The 15,077-nt window shown below is 43.1% G+C and overlaps 1 long non-coding RNA gene across 3 annotated transcripts in view; it reads left to right on the forward strand.

Annotated features, from left to right (window-relative positions):
- Positions 1–5,245: 5,245 nt before the first annotated feature.
- The window catches only part of LOC140480217 (uncharacterized), a 67,701-nt gene continuing 57,869 nt past the window's right edge, over positions 5,246–15,077 (forward strand). For all 3 annotated transcript variants that reach the window (XR_011961213.1, XR_011961211.1, XR_011961212.1), the window contains exons 1-2: positions 5,246–5,356; positions 5,637–5,762. This is a non-coding gene — a long non-coding RNA (uncharacterized lncRNA). The remainder of the gene's footprint in view (positions 5,357–5,636; positions 5,763–15,077) is intronic.

Below are 15,077 nucleotides of genomic sequence, written 5' to 3' on the forward strand. Positions count from 1 at the left end.
TTGAGAGAAACAGGCCTAGAGCTTCATTAGGATTTCAAATCTCCCCATTGGTACAAGATGCTGTTGGTTGCATTGATACGCTGAGGAAATCCACTTGCTCAATATCCAGCCACAGAGAATCATGTAGATCAACACTTGTCATTCTGACAGCAATTGTTTTGTTACATTCCATTGTGCCATCTACATTTGAACCAGTGTGATGAATCAAAGGGTCACTAGAAGGTGACAGGGTACGTAGTGAATGTTTTCAGACCTCAGCCACACACGTGTGGGTTACATAGATATGCCGCGATTCATGCTTCCCCTATGAAAGTAATTAAGCTGATCATTGGTGTAATATTGTTGTAAGAGGTGAACATGTTGTGATACTGCCCCATTTGATGAAGGATGGTAAAGAAAGTGTGTGGCAATGTAAATAATCAAAGCAGAGTCCCTGGGTGAGCTAGTTCTCATACAAAACATCACAAAAAAGGTGATGACATGGGATGGAGCTCTTTACATTCTGCTTGAAAAATCAATAATGAGAGAAAACATTGTGAAAATGCTTTTAGAGCTTCTAAAGTTAAATTGGAGGATGTTTAAAGTTTTTTGAAGGATTCTTTGTGTGCACGTCATGTTCATGAACAGCTCATTGAGTCAACATTTTCTATATAGTGTAGTAATGTTGCATTTTTACATGACTGGCCTATGAACTATGAGCAGAAATAAATTGGGAGTGATTGATTGAAAATGTTATTGAATGAAAAAGCAGTAGAAATAGCATATTGTGGTTAAAAGGGGAATTAAATCCTAATAAAGCAGACTTGTAACTAGGAAAGGATTATGTGAGAGGGAGGCAAGCAACCTTGTCATTGTCAACAACAAAATCAGAAATTGCTGGAAAAGCTCAGCAGGTCTGGCAGCATCTGTGAGGAGAAATCAGAGTTAACGTTTCAGATCTGGTGACCCTTTCTCCAACTGGATGGTAGCGAGGATAATGTTGGCTTTTATGCAGAAGAAAGGGTGGGGCCAGGGGATAAGGAGTAAATGATAGAAGTTCGGGGATATACCCCAAAGAGAGAGGGGAACTATTGGATAGACAAAGGAGTGGATAATAATCTTGCTAGGAGGGTGAATAGCTGTTAATGGGGACTGTTAGTGGCTAACAGTCTCCATTAGCAGTTAATCACCCTCCTACCCAGATTATTATCCACACCTTTGTTTGTCCAACTGTTCTTTTCTCTCTATTGGGCTCTACCCCCAAACACCTGCTGTCTACTCCTTACCCCCTTTCTCCTGCGTTGAAAACTTTTTGATTCTGATTTACTGCATCCGTAGTTCTTTCAATTTTTTTTAAAAATTGACCTTGTCATTGTGATCCATATTATGAGAGAATAAGCAAAGGATCTGAGAACTAGAAACTAACGAGGAATTAAGAATAGGACTGCAAAGACCTGGTGTGTTTGTCATTTTTTTATACTAGCGCAAAAATAGGTAGATCAGGAAGTGTGCACTTTGCTTAAGGAGCTGTGTGAGTAAGAGTTGCTTTATTACTTGAGTCACTAGGATGAGAGTTCTGGCAGGAAGGAACCAAACCACTGAGACAGATGCCACCTGAATCAAGATGGCACCATAGTCCTAACCATAAAGATAAAGCCAAGATCCTATTGAGGCTGAAAGAGCTGTGTGGCCTACTGTTGTTCCTTGTTAGTATGCTCATAAACAAAAAGGAAAAGGGTGGTGTAACTGTTAGAAATTGTGCTGTAAGCATTGCAGGCAAAGAGAAAACTGAAAAAAAAGTAAAGTATTTAAACTAGGGGTGAGCATTAAGAAATATGTGAATAAAGCTAAAGAACAGAATGTTTCAGGTGCATGGCCCACAAAAACATTGTTTCATAAAATGTATGTATTGTAGACACAAATTCAGCTTGGTGTGAATGATTTGTTCGACAATACTGAGCTATGACTGCTATGTTCGCTGTTCAGGGAGTTAGTTATGCCAAGTTATAAGGATTGGTGCCATATCCACCAACAATTGCACTGCAGAAATTGACCAAGATTCCTCAGACAGCACCTTTCAAATGCATGACTGCAACCATCTAGAAGGTTGGTAGCTGGGTTGGCTAGACAGCTGGCATGTGATACAGAGTGATGCTCAGAGCCCATGATGTTAGCTGCAAAGTTGTGGATAAAGGATTGACTGACTGGCAGAAGGCAGACAGTAGGGGTAAAGGGGTCTTTTTCTGGATGGCTACTGATGACTAGTGAAGTTCTGCAGGGATCAGTGTTAGGATTTCTATTCACATTATATATTAATGATCTTGACAAAAAAAAACTTACAGTATTGGTGCTAAGTTTGCAGATGACGCAAAGCTAGGTGGAGGAGCAGGCAGTGTTGAGGAAGTTGGGAGGCTGCAGAAGGATTTGGACAGGCTTGGAGAGTGGGTACAGAAGTGGCAGATGGAATACAACGTGGAAAGTGTGAGGTGATGCACTTTGATTGGAAGAATACAGGTGTAGACTATTTTCTAAATTGGGAAAGGCTTTGGAAATTTGAAGCACAAAGGGACTTGGGAATCATCGATTCAGGATTCTCTTAAGGTTAGCGTGCAGATTCATTTGGCAGTTAGGAAGACAAACGTAAAGTTAGCATTCATTTGGAGACGTCTAGAATACAAGAGCAGCGATGTACTTCTGTGGCTATATAAGGGTCTGGTCAGATCACATTCAGAATATTGTGTACTGTTTTGGGCTCCATATCTGAGGATGGATGTGTTGGCTTTGGCCAGAGAAAATTTACCAAAATGATTCTGGGGACGAAGGGCTTGTCAAGTGAGGAGCAGTTGAGGACTCTGGGACTGTACTCAATGGAGTTTAGAAAGATGAAGGGAGACCTCATCAAAACTTATCCTGAAAAATCTTAAGTGGATGTGGAGAAGATGTTTCCACTATCAGGAGAGACTCTAAGAGCCACTTGAGGCTATGCCCTTGAAGACATGGCCCTTTAGAACTGAGATATGGAGGAATTTTGTTTGCCAGAGGGTGGTGTTTGTGCAACTCACTGCCACAGAAAACTATGAAGGCTAAGTCACTGAATGTATTAAAGATAAAGGTAAATTCTTGATTGATAAGGGGATGAAAGGTAACAGGGAGAAGGCAGCTGAATGGCGTTGAGAAACACATTCGAAATGATCAAATGGTAGAACAGACTTGATGGACCAGCCTAATCCTGCTCTGATCTCTTACGGTCTAGTGGCATGGGTTCAATTCTCACACTGGCTGAGGTTTCCATGAAGGACTGTCCTTCTCAACTGCTCCACTTACTCAAAGTGTGGAGACCTTCAGGTTAAAACACCACCAGTTGTATCTCTGTGACGAGCGAACAGACCTATGATCCAGCAGGACTATAGTGATTTTACCTTTACCATTTTAGAAGGACATGGGTGCAGATACAAGGGATCACTGTCACCTGCAAGATCCCCTACAAACTACTCACCATCCTGATTTGGAAACAGATTACCGCTCCTTCAGTTAAAATTTTGGAATTCCCTCCCTATTAGTCCAATGGGTGTACCTACACCAAATGGACAAATACACCAAGGATGATTCACAACCACCTTCTGAAGGGCAACCACCTGCCCAGCCTGCAAAGCCTAGATCCCATGAATGGACTATTTTAAAATAATTTCAGAGGGTATTTGATAAATCTCTTCGAAGGGATGATTAGTCAAAGTCCCAGCCCATGGTATCATCAGCAAATTCTTCCGCAAATTATGAAATTGGCTGAACAACAGAGGGGAAAAAGTTGGGATAATGTGCAGGTAATCTAGTTTGCACAATGTGACTCTTTATTCTGCAAGGATTCATATTGGGCACTCAACTATCCGCCCTCTTTATTGACCACTTGGCTGATGCGATAGCAAGCCATCTATTCAGATTTGTTGATGACACAAAAAGAGATAGAGTTCTAGCCAGTGAAGAAGGAAGAATAAAGTTTCTTATCATTAAGTGCATTGGAAATATTGCAGCATATGGATTTCAATACATGGGCGGCACGGTGGCACAGTGGTTAGCACTGCTGCCTCACAGCACCAGACACTTGGATTCAATTCCCGCCTCAAGCATCTGTCTGTGTGGAGTTTGCACATTCTCCCCGTGTCTACGTAGGTTTCCCCCGGGTGCTCCGGTTTCCTCCCACAGTCCAAAAATGTGCAGGTTAGGTGAATTGGCCATGCTAAATTGCCCGTAGTGTTAGGTGAAGGGATAAATGTAGGGGAATGGGTCTGGGTGGGTTGCTGTTCGGAAGGTTGTTGTGGACTTGTTGGGCCGAGGGGCCTGTTTCTACACTGTAAGCCATGGACTCATGATGGCAATCACTGTCTCCTCCACTGGGTCGAAGACATGCAACAATAATAACCCTTTTCACGTGTTTGGTGCTGCTACCTTTGGTCTTGCATTGTTTTGCGTTCAAGAGAGAGGGAGGCATGTCAGGGAGTGTGGTGCAGTGTACTTGAGGGGTGCGGCTGTCACAATTCAATGTTTAGTGGTGTGCACAATCTCAAATCTAGGTATGAGGTATGCAGCGGTGTTAAGTTTCTGATGGAGAAACTAAGAGTTTGAATATCAAGATGAATTCAGATTGATGCATAATGATGATAGGATGAAATATGAGGTTCTGACGTATTAAATGGTGAAAGCTTGTAATGCATAGGGTGGGACATGGCATTCAAAGATACATTCACTGGCCTTTCTCACTTGTGTAAGATCGATGAAGTTTTTGCGACACTGCTTCCAGGTCCTCACCATTTGACACCTGGTATTGACTGCCACAGCTATCATCTGGCCTCACTTCCTGTGCAAAGTTTGTCTGGATGGTTTCAATCTTATCTCTCCATTTCTTCACAAAGACATCCACTTGCAGAACACTCTTGTGACTGTTACACTATAATTCAGTACCCCGCCTGTTTTTCTAACAAATTTTTCCAACACCTGCACTAGCCAGAAGGTGCTTTCATGGTATGAGGTGTTGGCTGGCTTTCAATAATGTAGCACTTCACGGAGACTTTGCATTGCTCACATTGCACGCTACTGAACCTTTTACTGAGGCTTGCAGGGACTCAGTAGCATGTTTAGTGCTGGCTGCAGGCTGCAATCATTCAAATTAGTAGACAACATGGCACACTGCCTGCATGAAGTTCAACAGTTGCATGGTTAATCATTCATCAAGCGCCCCATGTCTGTTTTGAGGGACTATTGAGCTTCTGCCACCTTTACTTTTACCTTCATTAATTTCCATATATGAAACAACAAAAGAACAGAAAGAAAATATATGTCCAATGGGTACTTCTGAAAACGATGTCTGAATTTTCATTAGCAGGTAAGCAATTTCCAATGCACATGGAGGAAGATGCATAACCACGATCAACTGGAAAATGTTTCCATGGAAACTCGTATTGGGTTTCATACTTGAGCATTTTTTTATCTTCATAATTTCAATGATTAAATATTGTTACATCTTTACTTTGTAATAAGCTTTGATTTGCTCCTGCTTTAATTCTTATTTTAACATTGTCAGTAGTGGGCAAATCTGTAAACCAAATTAAAACATATTTATCTTGACGTTGACATTGTATTCTTCTGTCTCCCCCATGTTGGAGCTGGAGCATGGAGGAGTGTATTCAGGAAAGCAGATTTGACATGGAGGCAAGTGCTTTAACGTGTCGGGAAAGAATTAAGACAGCTCAAATTGTGCAGGGCATTCTGCAGTTGTTTGTCGTGATTAGGTAAGCTGTCCTTGCTCATTAATTGATTACAGCAGTAATTTAATATTTCTTATGGCTCATTAATTATTGAAACATGTGGCACCAGGTTTTGATTAACCTTTCAATATCTTTAATTCTTTAACAACCATCTGATGTTATCATGATAAATTTCGCCAGTTTATGTACTTGGAATAGCCAAGATCAGTTCCATTTTTTTTAAAAAAAAGAAAATTCTATTAAATATCATTTTAACAGGTAGAACCTACAAATCTGCTTTATTCAAGCATCAAGAACTGTGATAGCTTCTGAAAAGCATTGCACATTAGGAATGAGACATACCTAGGTTTCGGTTACACTGTCTACAGAAATGTACATTAGCCAATTAAAAAAAAAGAAGGATATTTTTTAAAAGTAAATTAAGATTTTCGATCCAAAACATTGAAAGTGTGCTATTTTTATTTCTATCTATTCAATGTCTGCATCTCTGGAATGACTGAAAAGCAATGAGTCCCATTGCAGGTGCTATGCTGACCCGGGAGCTATCGCAGTTTGTCAGATACAACTCATGTGAAATCAGCTGCAAGATGAAATTCTTTCAGGTTCACTCATCAAGCAACCTGCATGTGTCAGAAGTCAGGTCAACTTCCCTCTTAACCCTTTCATAGACCTTACAGATTTCTGCCAGAATCTTCAGGGAGAATTGTCACATATGGGTCTGCAATGCAAGAAGCATGTAAACTCCATAAAATGTATGTACAGTAGATACAGGGATAGCCCCGCAGGTCATAAGGCTAAGTAAGCTCTGTCAGTTACACTGCTAAATGATACAGACTTCAACAAAGGGGCCTCTGGTGAGTATGAGCTAGCAAGCAGCACACTTTCATTCCCAAAGACTGTTTGAGGCAAAATATGCTGACTTTCAGACACTGGAGGATTCTTGCAAAGTTGGGCTGCTGTTTAAATGTTTTGAAAGTTCCATTACTTGCGATTTTTTCAAATACCTGTGTATGTTTTTTTCATTTGTGCCATATGCTCCAGGAATACTGTTTATTTTAGAGTTGCAGAAGCTGACTGACATTAAATTGTTTCCATGTTGCACCCAATATGGAACAAATGAAAGGGATGAAGTTAGAGGGCGATGCAGATCAGGCTGGAGAATGGAACTAACTGAATAGTCTTTCGGGAGCTGATAGAGACATGATGAATTGAATTGCCTTCTTCTGTTATTCTATTATTATTCTATGATTCTCAATCTGCCCTCCTTTATATGACATTAATGAGCTTACTGCTGCTTGAGGAAAGAGTTGTGGAGATGTATTTGTTTAGTATGTGGATGAGCTGTGATAACATTGTGACCTCAGTAGTCATGTTATGTTCTTCTAAGAAGTTGTATCATATACAGCTCATAACTTATTTGCTTTGTTGTACTATCATTAATATACTGTGTAACAATAAACATAGTAAACAATAAACAAAACACTACATAGGACAAACAGGAAGACAGCTAACGATCCGCATCCATGAATACCAACTAGCCACAAAACGACACGACCAGCTATACTTAGTAGCCACACATGCAGATGACAAGCAACATGAATTCGACTGGGACAACACTACTATTTTAGGACAAGCCAAACAGAACAGCCAGGGAATTCCTAGAGGCATGGCACTCATCCACAGATTCTATCAATAAACACATCGACCTGGACCCAATCTACCGGCCACTGCAGCGGACAGCTGGAACTGACAACCAGAAGCGGCAGATTCAAACCACTACAAATGCCGGAGGAAAGATCACAGAAGCGCTTCACAGGAGGCTCCCAAGCACTGAGGATGTCACCTAGACAGGGGACGAAACATCTGCAACACAAATTCCCAGCTCGGTGAACAGAACCACAACAACGAGTACCCGAGCTGCAAATCTTCTCCCAAACTCTGAACATAGTTTCACAGTTACAAGGAAGCCTGGCATTATCTTCTATTGAGACCAGAAGTACAGTCCTTAGAACCAGAACAAGCAACAGCGGTCTGTGATTAAACTTAATACTACTGATTAGTCACTTTTCATAGAATCCCTACAATGTGGAAGCAGGCCATTCAGCCCATTCCACCCAGACCACCTGCAATGTCTGGACATTATGGGGCAATTTAGCATGGCTAATCCACCTAACCTGCACATCATTGGACAGTTGGAGGAAATGGGAGCACCTAGAGAAAACTCACGCAGACACAGGGCAGAATGTGCAAACTCCACACAGACAGTCACCCAAGGCTGGGATTGAACCCAGGTCCCTGATGTGTGAGGCAGCAGTGCTAACCACTGAGCCACTGTGCCACCCTTTTTTTTCCACCATTTGAGAAGATGCTGTCTCATGCTGCAGTAAAGTTCAGCAAGTGCTCCCTTCCTTCGCTGCCTACACAGGCAACAATTTCTGATGTGTCAGACTATGAGTATAGTCAAGGTATGATAACAATACCTAAGCCTGTCCTTACATTCAAACTTCTGCAATCTCCACTGGGGTCAGTCTGAACGGGTATGTTTGATTCTTCCCTTCCCAATGTAGGTGGTAGAATGTAAGAGGTAATGTGGGTGGCACAGTGGTTAGCACTGCTGCCTCACAATGCCAGAGACTGGGTTCAATTCCTGCCCCAGGCGACTGTCTGTGTGGAGTTTGCACATTCTTCCCGTGTCTGCGTAGGTTTCCTCTGGGTGCTCCATTTTCCGCCCACAGTTAGGTGATTTGGCCATGCTAAATTGCCCATAGTGTCAGGTGAAGGGGTTAATGTAAGGGAATAAGTCTGGGTGGGTTGCTCTTCAGAGGGTCGGTGTGGACTTGTTGGGCCGAAGGGCCTGTTTCCACACTGTAAGTAATCTAATCTAATCATCTAAGCAAGCCTGAGGATGTACATACCCACACACTCTCAAGCGTGCGCTGTAGAAAATGTTTGTCACTATTATTAAGGCTGGGTGAGTGGTAGCTTCTCAACTCCCAGCAGCTATTTCCTGAACATTGTCTGCAACACAATTTCCCAAGCACAATGGAAGTGGTGGATCTGGTTTCTGTCTGCAGTTGCACAACAATTCCACTTAATGGCCCAGAATTTTAACTTACACGCTTCTAGAAATATCATGGTATATTAGACAGGACTGCTTGTAAAAAAACTCGTGACTGTGTAAGACTGTTGCAGAACTCAAGAGCATACGTTTATTTCTCAAAACGTAGGGGAGTCAAGGTTGGTGGACACAAAGTGAGCAGACGCATTTGTAGAGTTATAGACAGGACCAGTGACTGGGGGGAGTTTTGAGGTGAATGGGGGTGGGGTGTGTAGCCACAACCGCATCAGAGGTTTTGATATGCAATTTTTGAGAAGATTTGTATCTCAGGTTGAGGTTCAGGTTGTAAGTTTGCTCACTGAGTTGGTGGATTTGTTACGTTTTATCACCATGCTAGGTAACATTATCAGTGAACCTCTGGTGAAGCGCTGGTATTCTGTCCAGCTTTCTATTAATGTGTCTTGGTCTGTTACGGTGGGTGATATCATTTCCAATTATTTTTCTCAGCGTTTGGTAAATGGGGTCCAAATCAATGTGTTTATTGATGGAGTTCCGGTTAAACAACAAGCCCAAAGTAGAAGACACAACATGCCCAGACACTCTAGCCACACTACCATACATCAAAGACATGTCAGAAATAATGATCAGACTACTCTGACCCCTTGGCATCATAGTAGCCCACAAACCTACCAACACACTGAACAGCTACAGATGAACCTCAAGGACCCTGTAACAAAAGCCAGCAAAACAAATGTATATACAAAATACCCTGCAAGGACTGCAACAAACACGATCTTGGACAGATGAGCAGGAAACTAGCCACCAAATGACATGACCAACTATTACTAGTATAATTACACACAGATGAAGAAGGACACCACTTCGACTGGGCTAACACACCCATTCTGGGACAGGCTAAACAAAAACACGCTCAGGAATTGCTAGAGGCCTGACATTCAAACATGAACTCCATCAACAAACACATCGATTTGGACCCCATTTGCCAGCCTATGAGAAATGATATCACTCACCATAACAGACCAAGACACATAAACAGGAAATGGGACAGAACACCATCGCCTCATCGGAGGCTCACTGATGATGTTACCTAGCATGGTGACAAAACTTCTGAGAACAAACCTACCAGCTCAGCGAGCAAAGTTATAGCCTGAGGTTTTGATATGCTGCAGGAACGGAGTGGGGGAGAATGTTGGCAGTGTCCACCATGACATCTGCAAGGACAGCATAGAGAACCAATGTGGGCAACATTAAGGTGTAATGTCAGGGCTTGGGGACAGTGCTAACGGCTGGAAACAAAGTCAATGTAATTGGTCTCCACATGGGGGTTGGGTAGAAATGGGCTGCTGGGCTACTGCAAGATAATAGGGACATGAAGGACCTGGGACGGTACCTGGTGACCTGGCGAAGCCTAGTGCTGACACCTCAAGCTGTATTCCTGCCATCATTTGGTTTTCTCTAGGTGCTAACTGCCATTGGAAAATGGCTGAGACAATGCCCAGCGCAGGTGGAGTCCAGGTCAGATTGATGGCTAAAGTGCAGATTCATATCTGTGCGACACGAGGACCCTGAAGAGGAAAATAGATAGAATTATTTTCATAGAAGCTCTACAGTGTGGAAACAGGCCATTTTGCCCAACAAGTCCACATTGCACCTCCGAAAGGTATCCCACCCAAAATCATTCCCCTACCCCATTGCTCTACATTTACCCCTGACTAATGCACCTAGCTTACACATTCCTGAACACTATGGCCAATCTAACATGGCCAATCCACCTAAAGTGCACACCTGTGAGAGGAAGCCCACGCAAACATGGGGAGAATGTGCCAACTCCACGCAGTCATCTGAGGCTGGAAATGGATCCGGGTTCCTGGCACTGTGATGCAGCAGTACTAACCACTGAGCACTGTGCTGCCCTAAAACACATGTTTGGAAATTGCAGCATAACTTATCATTTCATTGCTCATTTACATTGCATGCAGAATGAACGTAATTAGGGTTTAAATGCTAATCAAAGACATTTTGTATCATGACACTGGTGCTTGAAAATTGAACACTGGCATCTCAGTGATGCTGAAGTTAGCGGTTTCCAAATATCTGCTTCATGTATATTCCCCTTCAAGGTCCTAGTGTCCTGCAGACATGAAACTGCACTTTTGCCATCAATCTAACATTGACTCCACCTGGCAGGAACAGGCTTTGCCTGAAGTCAGCCACAATAACAGAGATGGGATGCTGGCCAAAGGTGACCCATTACTTGTGCAATTTCCCATGGTGCACTTTGTCATCTGTCATGTAGTCTTATCAATGGTCTTCACTGAATGCAATGAAAAGTTGAATGATTGATGTAATGGGCTGGATTTTCCCAGGCGTGGCAATCTCATGCAGATTGCCACCTTGGCCCTTCATTTTTTTTCAAAACAAAAGGGACCTCTGCATTTCTGAGAGGAGATTCTGATTGGGTAGAGGTGTGCTTCCATTCTGAACAAATCTTTTGTCTTGCAGAAATCTCAGAGAAAGTCCCCTTTTCAAAGCAGTCAGATGCTGTATTCTGCAAGTTAAAATCCTGACAGCCACTTTGATAGTTGCAGTCAGATTGCAAGTACTTAAGGGAAGTGTGAAGCTAAGGTGCGGGAGTTTGGATGCCAAATGGGTATGGTGCTAGGTAAGTAAATTGCTGGCAGAGAAGGATGTCAGTTAGGGAGAGGAGTAGCGTGCCAGGGATAAGATGCCAGAGAGGTGTAGAATGCCAGGTTAGTGGAGTGCCAAGTGGGTACAACGTCAAGTGGGGAGGGGTTAGGTACCAGGGTGGCAAAGTAAGTGATACAATGTTTCAAGAACGTTACTTGGATATGGCAGGGGCTATAGCACAGGAAGGAGGGTTGTAAGGTCTTCGGGAGTGTTCATATCCATCATCAGGTTAGTTTGGTTTGGGCTCAGCAGGGCAGATGAGAGGATATTGGGTCACAAAAGGGTATTGGGTCAAGGTCTAAAGAGTAGATTTTGGAAAGCTGGGGGAGATGTAGTTAGGTTTGTATGAGTTAAGTATCTTGAATTGTTACTTGGGAGTTAGACTTTGTATTTAATAGTCTAACCTTTTTCTGACTTAATATTTTATGAAATTTTGAATTCTCCAAAGTCTCTGATTTGCACAGAGATTTTCAGAGGAATTGCAGAAAATTTCATTTCCTGGGTAATTCCTGACGTGCTATGAAAGGGATTCTGCAAGGTCCACATACAGAGCTCCCATCATCACTGGAATATCATATTTCTGGTCACTAGAAAATCCAAAACAATATATTTGTCACTGTGCTAGCATGGTGCCTTCACCAAGCTGATGAACATGTTGAAGCTAACTGAATAATGGAGACATAGCCCTCATTACTGGGCTCCAGCATATCTCACTGACTGGAAGAGGATGAGCAGCCTCCATTTTTTGGATTTATCACCACTGACTCCTCCGAGAGTGAGGAGACTCTTTCACTCCTTGCATTCCCATCATAGGTCATTTCCAGTGAAAATCCTGAACCGTGTTCCTGGGGGATTGCTGTCCGCTGTGGCGGCCTTGCTATGAAAATGATGGCAGCTCAGGGTAGATGGTGAGCCCATGAGCAGCAGCTGGCTTTTGTCGAGGACAAAGAGCACCCAGCTCAGGCAGAGGTTGTAGCTGGAGGCTCCTCAGGACGCGTGGTGTCAACAGCAGAATCAGAATTATTCAGCCCGACTCCATTTCCTGAAGATGAACAATGTTGGTGCAAGAAACTCATTGTCCAAATACTGCGATGGAACTTGTCAGATGCTACAGCAGGGCCTGAGAGGTGCAGGAATGGGAGGCCATTCTCTTCTGCTGGCTGTGAAGGTTATAGCTGCTTTGAACCTGCATGCAACTGATTCTTTCTGGGGAGTGATGGGAGACCTGTGAAGGATTTCACACTTGTGCACCCATAAATGCTTCAGGACAGAGACTGATGCTGTCTGTATAAGATCACGCCAGTTCATTTTGATTCTCAATGATGAGATCAGTGCTACAGCCTGGGCAGTAGGATTTGGCAACATCACTGGCTTTCCCTAGGTTGCGGGTGTCATCGACTGTACGCACGTGGCACTGAGATTTCATCTTTGGGAAGGGTCTCCATTCTATTAATTAATCTGTGATCGCCATTGCCACTTTGTGAAGTTGTGTGCCCACTACCCAACTCATTGCCATGTTTCTGCATCATATACCTGGTGCATTCAAGGTCCAGGTGCTTTACAAGGCTGGTTACAGGGGGTCAAGGCCTACCCCCTGTGACCAAGACTCAATACACCATGGTCATAACCCCTGATAGATGCCGACATTAGGTTTAATGCTACCCAGGCCTCAGCCAAGACCTTAGTGAAGCAGAATATAGACAGTACTGAAGATGCTGTCCTGTTGCTTGAACCATTCTCGAGGTACCTGCCAGCATAGTCTGAGCAGAGAGTGCTGCGTCATCATGGTGTACTAGGCTGTGCATGGTTGGAGCAAGCAACGAGGCAATATGATAGTTACTGAGGAATGAGGGGAATGGAAACAGTCTTCCGTAGACGAGAACGATGACCGGGAAATTTGGGATGAAGAAGGTCTCCTCGACTCTGATAGAGGTCAGCTGCACTAGTTGCTACAAGCCAGACAGTAGTTGATTGATACTGGTTCCAGTAATGAGAACTGAGTGCAGTAGACCTCTACGAAATGTAGGATTACCATTGTTTAAGATGCTAGCATTTGGTTTGCATTACATGGGTGAGCTGAAGCCTCTGTTCATTTTGTTTGTATTTGCTTTAGGTGGCTGCAAATAAAAACTCACATTTGGAACTGTCCAACCAGTTGCCTATATGTCATGTTCCCCTCCTGGACAATATCAAGATGTGGGCTTCTACTGGGCACTAGTGACAGACCAATGGCAACCATGAGAGGATGTTTAGATGAGATGTAGATGAGGATAATTTTTTAAAAAGGATTAATGAACAATGTGGCCTGGTTAGGCAGTGTATAGGATGAGAGAATAATGTTGTGTAGGTGAAGGAGTGTTGGCCACCCTGACTGTGTCTTTGTGGCTGTTATGTCATTACACTGCAGATGAGAGGGAATACCAGATTGCCAATGCAGGTCTGGGTGCCCAGAAGCCTTTCAAAAATGTTGTGGACGCAGGAGGTGCTCGACCTTTGGTGAATATTTGCGAAGTGATGAGTTGTTCTGGAAACAGCACACAGTAAATGGGGATGAAATCAGACATGAGGTATGCTTTAGGGGCAGTGAAGCCAGTTAATAAGCTCTCCCATGTCCTTACCCCACCCCCATGCACTAGACCTTATTATCACATAGTCTGCCATTACACACAATCCATTGTTAGCCACTAACTGTCCCCCTTAATAGATATTCATCCTCCTAGCCAGATCGCTATCCACTCCTTTGTTTATCAAACTGGTCTTCTCCACCAATGTAGGTGGCACGGTGGCTCAGTGGTTAGCACTGTTGCCTCACAGTGCCTGGGACCCAGGTTCAATTCCCGCCTTGGGCAACTCTCCGTGTGGAGTTCGCACATTCTCCCCGTGTCTGTGTGGGTTTCCTCCGGGTGCTCCAGTTTCCTCCCACAGTCCAAAGATGTGCAGGTTAGGTGAATAGGCCATGCTAAATTGCCTGTAGTGTTAGTTGGATTAGTCAGGGGTAAATATAGGAGGGTGGGTTTCTCTTCGGAGGGTCGGTGTGGACTTGTTGGGCTGAAGGGCCTGTTTCCACACTGTAGGTAATCAAATCTAATTTACTCCTTGGCCCCACCCCTCTACATCTTTTCCATTTGAGCCAACATTTTCCTAGCTACCATCCGTTCTGAGGCAGAGTCACTCGACCCCAAAGGTTAACTCTGATTTCTCTCCACAGATCCTGCCAGACTTGCTGAGCTTTTCCAGCAATTTCTGTTTCAGCTTGTAATTAATCTGTTACATTTGGTCATATACAATGGAAAATTTCACTCTGCCTCTTGCAAAGAAGCCTTACAAAAAATTGATGCACCTCACAAAGAACCAAAAAAAAAAGTTTGAATTACAGGTCAATCCTCAGCTGAAATAAAAGGATAAGGTTAACGTTTTAGTTGAAATCTTTTGTCAAAACTAGTTATGTTAATAAAGGATTATAGTCAAAACAGAGGTCTTTCTTTTACTTTTGAAATCTGACCAAACATATCACCAAGGCTCTTATTTAAAGTTTCAAATGTTTGGCATATATTTTTTATGTTTATTGAATT

This window comes from Chiloscyllium punctatum, chromosome 8, assembly GCF_047496795.1.
Source record: "Chiloscyllium punctatum isolate Juve2018m chromosome 8, sChiPun1.3, whole genome shotgun sequence".
Lineage (NCBI taxonomy): Eukaryota > Metazoa > Chordata > Chondrichthyes > Orectolobiformes > Hemiscylliidae > Chiloscyllium > Chiloscyllium punctatum.